Consider the following 9,736-nt stretch of genomic DNA (forward strand, 5'->3'; position numbering starts at 1 on the left):
CTGCCCTTTGGAGAGCTCACCTCAAGCATCACGCAGCCAAGACTCTCCAAACCGATTCCAGGCAACTGTCTCTGTGGCCTCTGAAGTTAGGTCTGAATATCTACACAGAGAGGAAAAGGACAGCCTGGAGAGGCTCAGTAACCTGTCCTAAATCCCAGAGCAAGGAGGGGGCTGGGGATGGAGCGTGAAAGCGGGTGGGGTTTAGTCCCAGTACACCCTTCTGGATCAGTGGCTTTCAAACTGTTTTCTCTACAGCTTCTACTCCCTTTGAAAGTCCTGAATATGTATGATTCTGATTCTTAAAAAAAAAAAATTAAATTTGTGTGTATACTTAGACTTCTGTGTTGAGCAATACCCCAGATTATGTAACGCGAAAAATAGCTTGCTCTAAACCCTAGGAAAGCTAGGTGAAAATAAAATAAAATAGCCATTCTCAACATCCTTTTAAATCCAAGGAATTAAGGAACAAAGGAAAATCTCGAAGAGCCAGAAAGGAAGAGGGAGCCAAACTTGAGAGTGGAGAGTGGTGCGGGTCAGGTTGTCACACTGCCCTGGTTGGGGGACAGGAGGGCACAGGCAGACGGTTGGAGCCGATGATCAGATCTGGAGAGGACCCACCCAGAGTAGGGCTTAAAACAGAGGCCCGAACTAAAACTGAGGCTGGCTAGGGCTATACCCTTGGTGGGAAATGTGCCAGGAAAAAAAAAAAAGAATATAGGGCACAGAAAGACAAGAGGGAAATTTGTCCATCTCAGTGTGGACTGATGGAATAAAAATTTACCCTAGGAGTTTGTTATCATGGGCCCGTACTCACACTAGTTTCGCATTCAACTCGCATTCAACTCACGTAAATATTGGTCCCGGGTTAGCAGTATCTGGGGAGTGTTTAATAGAAACAAACTCAAAATCTGCTCTAAGGGAACAGGCCCTCAAACAGAGCCAACTGGAACTCCCAGGGATAAAGCCCTGCTAAAGGAAAGTTCACAGCACGCAGAAGGAAACTGTTCTTCATGATGGAGAGTTGGAAGACACAAACAGCCAGATTGAACATCCAAGAACAATTTGATAAAACAATCGGATAGAGACCATAAAGTAAGTATATTTAAACTGATAAAGGAGTCAAAAGCACAAGAGAGAAAAATGACATTATGATACAAAGAATAGGCAGATTAAAAAAAAAATCAAATAGAATTTCTAGAAATGAATAATATGGTCATTTAAATTAAAAATTCAGTAAATGGTTAAACAGCGTATTAGCCAGAGCTCAAGAGAGATTGCGTAAACTATGAGCCATCTGAGATAATTTCCCCACTACAAGATTCAGAGTTATAAAAGGACAAGTAACTATAAAAGGGAGATTGCAAAAAGTGGCCACAATTATGAGACTCTGATTCCAGAATTTATTCTCTAAACTACTATGTATAGATCACAAATACAAGTGTGCAATAAATGTTATTTTCTTAATTTTAGAAAATTGTGCGGTCCTTACCATAAAGAAATGAGGTCTTTTCCCCCCACCCCTTAAATCTAAGCTGTCTTGGTGACATGCTTTGACCAGTGGAATGTAGCAGAAGTGATGCAGATTAGGATCTAAGGCCACAGGAGGCCTTCCACACTTCTGCTCACTCCCTCAAAACCCTTCAGGAAGGGGTACATGGGTACTTTAGTGGTTAGGATGCCCACCTTCCATGCAGGAGACCCAGGTTCAATTCCTGGCCCATGCAACCCCCCACCGCCCCCCCAGAAAAAAACCCTTCATGAATAACCTCATACTAGCATGCTGGAGGATGAAAGACTGCACCCAAACTGATGCTGCACGTGGCCATGAGCTAAATCAACGGTGGCTGTTTTAAACTAGCAAATTTGGGGGTGATTTGTTACACAGCAAAAGCTTACTGATACAGGTCTCGGCCTTCTTCCCTGAAGAGCCAGCGAGTTCGGGATTCTGTGTGGTTCTTTCCCCGCTTCCAGGTCGCTGAAATCATAGTAGCATCTGGCAGGGAAATGGTCATGCTTTCAGTGCCCTCCGGGCTCACCGCGATCCTGTTAGATATGGAAGGTACCACAACCCCAGTTGCTTTCATGAAGGACATTTTATTTCCTTAACGCTGAAGAAAATGTTTAAAGAGTATCTGCAGACACACTGGGAAGCAGAGGAGTGCCAGCAGGACGTGAGTCTTTTGAGGAAACAGGCTGAAGAGGATTTTCATCTGGATGGGGCGGCTCCGATCCCTGCAGGTTCTGGAAATGGGGTGGATGACCTGCAACAGATGCTCCAAGCTGTGGTAGATGACGTCTGCTGGCCGATGTCTCTGGGCGGACAGACCACAGCGCTGGAGCAGCTGCAGGGCCGCGTGTGGAGGGCAGTGTTCCCAGCTGGACGCATGGAAGCAAAGTTCTTTGAGGATGTAGTTCCAGCAGTTAGGAAATGGAGAGAGGCTGGGATGCAGGTGTGTACATCTATTCTTCAGGGAGTGTGGAGGCACAGAAACTATTATTTGGGCATTCTACAGAGGGAGATATTCTTGAGCTTGTTGATGGTCGCCTTGATGCCAAGACCGGACGCAAAGTAGAAAGTGAGAGTTACTGAAAGATTGCAGACAGCATTGGGCGCTCAACCACCGCCATCCTGTTTCTGGCAGATGTGACTCGAGAAGCCAGTGCTGCTGAGAATGCGGGCGTGCAGGCAGCTGTCGTGGTGAGACCTGGCACCGCAGGACTAACGGTTGATGACAAGACTCACTGCAGCCTCAACACATCCTTCAGTGAACTGTACCTGCCCTCCTCAGCCTACAGAAGGGTTTCTCACTGTTTACAGACTTGTCCCTATAGTTTTATCCTAATGGTCAACGAAACTTTAAAACTTACCAAAAAAAATACATATATACACACACATTATGTATGTGTATGCTCAAATTACCTTCCACATGAGTGAAAAAAAAAACACAAAAAAACCTCAATTCAGTGAGATGAAAGCTTATTTAAAGATGTATTATATGTAGAAATTGTTTGAAATGACAACTCTAACCCTTATTAAAGTCAAAAGTGTAATAGATAGAAGAAATTACCTAAAACGCAGATCAAAAAACACAGATCAAATGTGTTCAGTTTATCAGGTCATGGACCAAAATGGAAAGCTAATTTTGAGAAGTTACTCAGAAGCCTTGTTATTTTAAAAATTCAAAGAATTATTCTTAAAAGTAATCTATTGCCCCATTTGTTTGTTGACTTAGTGGTCTGAAAATCACAACAGCTGTATTTCACAATATTTGCCTCTCTGTGTTTATAAGACAAAGGTATTTACTTCTGCTCCAAAAGATAGCAAAATTGGGAACAAAAACTTGCTTCAATCTTGATAATCAAGTATTTGTTACTTAAGAAGATACTTGCTATTCATCATGACACCCACAGCAAGCAATTGCCTTACCAGTGAAAAAGGTGCATTGATATAACAGCTGAAAGATATTAATATTTGTTAATGTTTAACAAAACAGTCCTAATCCTGCAGTTATTAAAAGATTTTAGAGTTACCTTTCTAACTACTTAGCACAGTTTGAAGATATATGTTAATTGCCATATGCTTTAAAAAAAAAATAGTTTCACTGAAATCAGTCCATAAAGTCAATAAGAGATTTAACATGTAATATTTTCCTTTGAAAAGGATAGGAGAAATGTAACAGCATTATTTATCCTTGTTCAATTCTAATAAGATGTCATGTCAATTTCATGTTGTGATTAATAAAAACATTTTCTTCACTCAAAAAAAAAAAAAAAGCTTACTGATACAGAGAAAGTAAGAGGCACAAATAGAATGAGAAGGTCCAACATACATGGAAAAGGAGTTCCCCGGGGGCGAAAATGGACAGAATGGTAGCGAGGAGATATTCAAAGAGATAATGTCTACAAAACTCCTGGTTTTGTTAAAAATATAGATCCTCAATTTCCAAAAGCACTGGGTCCAAGTAAGAGAAATGTAAATAATTCCACACCTTAGACACATCACTGTGAAACTGTCAAGCACCATAAAGCTCTTAGAGGCAATCAGAGAGAAAAGATAAATTGCCATCAAAGGGATAACAGTTACCCTGCCACCTGATTTGTCAGTGGCAGCTCTAGAATGGTTGAAGGAGATCTTCAAAATATTAAGAGAAAATACCAGCAATCCTTGAATTTGTCTAGCAAGCTAAATTATTATTGAAGAGTAAGGGCAAAAAGGAAGTCATTTTTGTACAAAGATGGGGAAATTTACAATTAACAGACCTTCATTGCAAGAACTACTAAAAGACATACTTTGAGAAGAAGCAAATTGTAATAGTAATTTTTTTCATATTGCTCTCACCATGTGTGAGGCCCTGTTTTTAAATCCTTTACATAGATAAACTCAATTTTCGTAACAACCATTTGAGGCAGGTTTCATTATTTATCACCATGAGTAAAATACGGCCCAGAGAAATTAATTCACTAATTAATTAAGATTTAATTAAAATATGGCCTAGTTACGTAACTAGTAAAAGATGGAGATGGAATTTATATTTAGGCAGTCTGGGTTTACCATCCTTGAAATATCTGTATGTATATATCCCTCTTTGGAACACAGGAGAAGAATGAAGCAATAACAAAATAAATAAGTAAAATCAACTTTTGGGTAAATTTAATGATAACAATAACAACAACCAATTTGGTGGTATAAAAAACAAGGTGCAGCTAAAGTATTGACCACTGAAGGGTCAGTAAGGTCCTTATATTAGTCAAGAAAATAGAGGTACACTTTAGATATTGTTAATTCAGGTGTACAAGTTAAAATTTAAAGAGTAATCTACAATGGAAATAGAACGTATAACCTCCAAAGAAGTACCTAACGTGGTGGCTGGGGAAAAAGGGAAAACCGAAAACTTAACCAACTAATAGAAGGTAGTAAAAAGGGTAAGAAAGAAACAAAGATAAAAGAAGAGAAATAGCACAATCCAAAAGATAAAATTAATCACAATAATTATAAATGGACAAGGGTCATAGGCTAAAAGAAAGTGTCAGATTGGATAAGTATGAGAGACATAAATATTAAGACACAGAAAGACTGGAAGTAAAGGAATGGAATAATCTTTATCAGGCAAATTCTAACCAAAAGAAAGATGGTTTTAGGGTGCACGGTGGGTCAGTGGTAGAATGCTCACCTGCTATGTGAGGGACCCAGGTTTGATTCCCTGCCCATGTACTCCCCCCAAAAAAAAGAGATGGTTTTGCTGTATTAATAAATACTAATCAAAATGGACATTACATTTCCACTTCCAGTGAGATAGAATAAGCACACTCCACCCCATCTCTGCCACAAAATGCATCTACAAATTAAGGACAGATTGCATTTGAATAAATAATGACTGGAAACTTCTTAAATTCGACAAAAGATATAAACCTACAAATATATGAAGCTCAGTGAACCACAAACAGGATAAACACAAATGAAATCAACACCTATACACATTCTAGTTAAACAGTTGAAAATTAAAGGCAAGATAAATATCATTTTTTCATGATAAAAATCATGAAAAGCAGCCAGAGTTAAAAAACATACATTATTATAGGGGCATAACAATTCAAATGATTGTGAGTTTATACATTTTTAACTTGTGGAAAGAAAGGAACTGTCAGTCCAGAATTCAAGGCCCACTGAGAAATATATGTCAGGAATTCAGGTGAAACGAAGACAATTTCAGATGAAGGAAAACCAAAAGAATTCAGTCCCTGCCAAGGCCTGCTCTAAAATAATTAGTAAAGGAAGTTCATTAGAAAAAAAAGGGAAGTGATACCAGAGGGAAACCTGGAACATCAAGATTGATGGGTTCAACTCAACAACAAAAAGACAGCCAACCCAATTACAAAATGGGAAAAAGACTTGAACAGACACCTACCAGAAGAGGAAATACGGATGGCCAAGAGGCACATGAAGAGATGCTCAATGTCCCTGGCCATTAGAGAAATGCAAATCAAAACCACAATGAGATATCATCTCACACCCACCAGAATGGCCATTATCAACAAAACAGAAAATGACAAGTGCTGGAGAGGATGCGGAGAAAGAGGCACACTTATCCACTGTTGGTGGGAATGTCAAATGGTGCAACCACTGTGGAAGGCAGTTTGGCGGTTCCTCAAAAAGCTGAATATAGAATTGCCATACGACCCAGCAATACCATTGCTAGGTATCTACTCAAAGGACTTAAGGGCAAAGACACAAACGGACATTAGCACACCAATGTTTATAGCAGCGTTATTTACAATTGCGAAGAGATGGAAACAGCCAAACTGTCCATCAACAGAAGAATGGCTAAACAAACTGTGGTATATACATATGATGGAATATTATGCAGCTTTAAGACAGGATAAACTTATGAAACATGTAATAACATGGATGGACCTAGAGAATATTATGCTGAGTGAGTCTAGCCAAAAACTAAAGGAAGGACAAATACTGTATGGTCCCACTGATGTGAACCAACATTCAAGAATAAACTTGGAATATGTCATTGGTAACAGAGACCAGCAGGAGTTAGAAACAGAGTAAGATAATGGGTAATTGGAGCTGAAGGGATACAGACTGTGCAACAGGACTAGATACAAAAACTCAAAAATGGACAGCACAATAATACCTAATTGTAAAGTAATCATGTTAAAACACTGAATGAAGCTGCATCTGAGCTATAGGGTTTTTTTTTTTTTTACTATTATTACTACTTTTATTTCTTTTCTCTATATTAACATTCTATATCTTTTTCTGTTGTGTTGCTAGTTCCTCTAAACCGATGCAAATGTACTAAGAAACGATGATCATGCATCTATGTGATGATGTTAAGAATTACTGATTGCATATGTAGAATGGTATGATTTCTAAATGTTGTGTTAATTTCTTTTTTTTTTCCGTTAATTAAAAAAAAAAAGATTGATGGGAAAGCAACAGAAATTATTGACATCTGGGAAAATATAATAGACTATTCTTCTGTTGATTTATTAAAACTGTGTTTCATGGTTGAAAGCAAAAAAATTGTAACTCTTTTTGATGAGGTTTTTAATGTATGTCAATCTAATGTGTGACTGTCACCCACAAAATGGGTGGGTAAAGGGCCTATATGATGATAATATTTCTAATTCCACTTGAAATGGTAAAATATGGATTCTAAGTAGACCCTGAAAAGTTAAGTATGCATATTGTGACCACTAGGGCAACCACTGAAACGATACAAAGAGATGCAGTTAAAAAAAAAAATAGATAAATTAAAATTGAATACTAAAACAAATTCAAATAAACCAAAGGATGACAGGAAGGGGGATGCAAAGAAACAACAACAACAAAAAACCACCAAGGAATAAACAGAAAATAAATAATAAATGGTAGACCTAAAATCCAAACATAACAATAATTACATGATAACCAAATGCTGCTGCGGATGGAGAAACAGCTCTCTCAGACATTGCTGATGTGGCTTCCAAATGGTACATTTATTTCCAGGAAACACTTGGGTGGCTTCTTTTAAATTTAAACATACTTTTCCTATGACCCAGCATTCCCATTGAAGGGGTGGTTTCACATCTTCAAAAATAAAACCTCAGATTTAGCTGGATTTTTAGGTATTTTCTACCAAATATTCAAAGAACATATAATTCCAATCATTAACAAAACATTGCAGAGAAGGGAAAAGAGAGGGACGCCGAACCAATTCATTTTACAAGGCTGATAGAATATTGGCTCCCAAACCAAGCCAGGATAGTCAGAAAATAACGAAATTATACATCAATTTCTCTTAATAACGTAGAAAATGCCACAGATGCAAAGATCCTAAGTAAACTTACCCATTTAAACCCAGTAATTTTAAAAATGAGTACATTATGACAAAATTGCAAATTATTCCAGGTGTATACAAAGATGATTCAACATTAGCAAGATCTATTAATGTAACTCACAATATTGTCAGATTAAAGGAAGAGAAATCATATGAACCTCTCAATAAATGCATGAAAAAACATCAATAAAATAACATCTATTGATGTTTCTTAAAAAAAAAAAATCACAGCGAACCAGGAATAGAAGGACATTTCTTTAATGTGAGACTGTTATATATCCCTCCATCTGTTCACCCTTCTTCCTTAGAAATATAATTTTTAGCTGGGCACCTGGCCAGTCAGCCCATGGTCTGCCCATCTCAGCTTCCCTGGCAGGCCAGGTGTGGCCTTCTGACACAGAGGCAGGAGGGTACGTTTCTGGGTCCTTCCTTAACACATAGTTTTGCCTCTATTTTACCCTCCCCTGGGATACTCTGAAGGCAGCCTGGACTCAAGCAAGACTCAGTCCTGCCTTGGACCATGTGGGAAAGGATCTGGCAGTATTTTCCAGTTTCCCTTTTGATCCCTTCTTCTACCTATGGGTTATTTAGAGGTGTATTCTTTAATTCCCACGTAGTTCTGCCTTCCCCAAGTTTCTTTCTGTTACTCCTTTCTAACTCCATTCCACTGTGGTGGGAGAACATAGTTTGCATTATTTCTGTCCTTTGAAATGTATGGAGGTTTGTTTTATGGCGCAGCAGATGGTCCACCCTGGAGAAGGCTCCATGTGCTCTTGAGAAGAGGGCACATTTTGCCATCCTCGGGTGGAATGTTCTAGAGAATGTTCTACAGACGCTCCATAAATGCTGGTAGAATGAATGAAAGAATTCCCCGCTTGAAACCGGGCTAGTGGAAGCCGGCTGTCGGATGCGTTCTCCTCGGGCACTGGTTGCACAAAAGAAGCTGGGAGAAGAGAAACTCCCCTGAGGTCTCCTGGGGGAGGGGTGTGTGGCCGGAGCCACCGGCCAAGGCTAATTAGATGAACTAAGTGCCTGCGCGCACTGCCCGGTGAGTCATTCCCCTGGGCGCCCGGGGCCCCGTGCGGTTCTGCCGGGCGGTGGAGAGCTCCGGGGAGGGCGGGGGACGAGAGCCCTCCACCGCCCGGCAGAACCGCACAGGGCCTGGGAGGGGGGACGTCTTGCCAGCCCCTGCTCGGGCACATGCCCGTCGCCCACATCCCGGACCCCTTGGGCGTCTGGAGGCAGCCTGGACTCGGGCAAGACATCGGACTCCACCCACCGCCCCACCGTGACCTGGCCGTGCACGGTGGTCACAGAGTACCCCCCCTCCCTCTCCCCGCCCCGCCGTGACCCGGCCGTGCACGGTGGTCCCAGAGACCCTGGTTAAAATCCTGCTCTCAAGCGGCCGTGCGACTTAGGTGCTCTGAGCTGCCTTTGCTCCAGGGTGAAAACAGGGCTGATTGCGCAGACGGCGTGCGTGGGGCGCAGGGGAGTGGCAGCTCCTTCCCCTGCTGTGGCCGCTTCCAGCCCTGACCTCCCGGCCTCATCCGGGGAAGGCTGCCTGCCCCTGCCCGGGGTGGGGAGAGGATTTCCCACCCACCCACCTCGAGACGAGCTGGGGCTTGGGCACACTCTGCAGCCCGGGCGGGGTGTGCTGGGACCCCGGATAGGTCACCTTTCCAACCAGTCACTTTTTCCTGCTGCTCCTGACCCAGAGACAGCTGGAAAACTGGCCGGAGGAGGAAGGACAGGAGGGAGGTCAGTTAGGGGGCGGCCTGTCCCCCACCTCCTGGGGCTCCGACCTCGTGGGGGGTGGGTGGGGTTGCTGCGTCACAGGGAGGAGGGCATTGGCTTAAGGCGAGGACGGGGTCCTCGGCCTCCACAGGGCCTCGGGAGGGCAGGGA

The 9,736-nt window shown here is 41.6% G+C and overlaps 1 pseudogene; it reads left to right on the forward strand.

Annotated features, from left to right (window-relative positions):
* The first annotated feature begins 2,004 nt into the window (after positions 1-2,004).
* LOC143666668 (enolase-phosphatase E1 pseudogene) lies at positions 2,005-9,365 on the forward strand (annotated as a pseudogene).
* Positions 9,366-9,736: the final 371 nt, after the last annotated feature.

Source organism: Tamandua tetradactyla, chromosome 23, assembly GCF_023851605.1.
Source record: "Tamandua tetradactyla isolate mTamTet1 chromosome 23, mTamTet1.pri, whole genome shotgun sequence".
Lineage (NCBI taxonomy): Eukaryota > Metazoa > Chordata > Mammalia > Pilosa > Myrmecophagidae > Tamandua > Tamandua tetradactyla.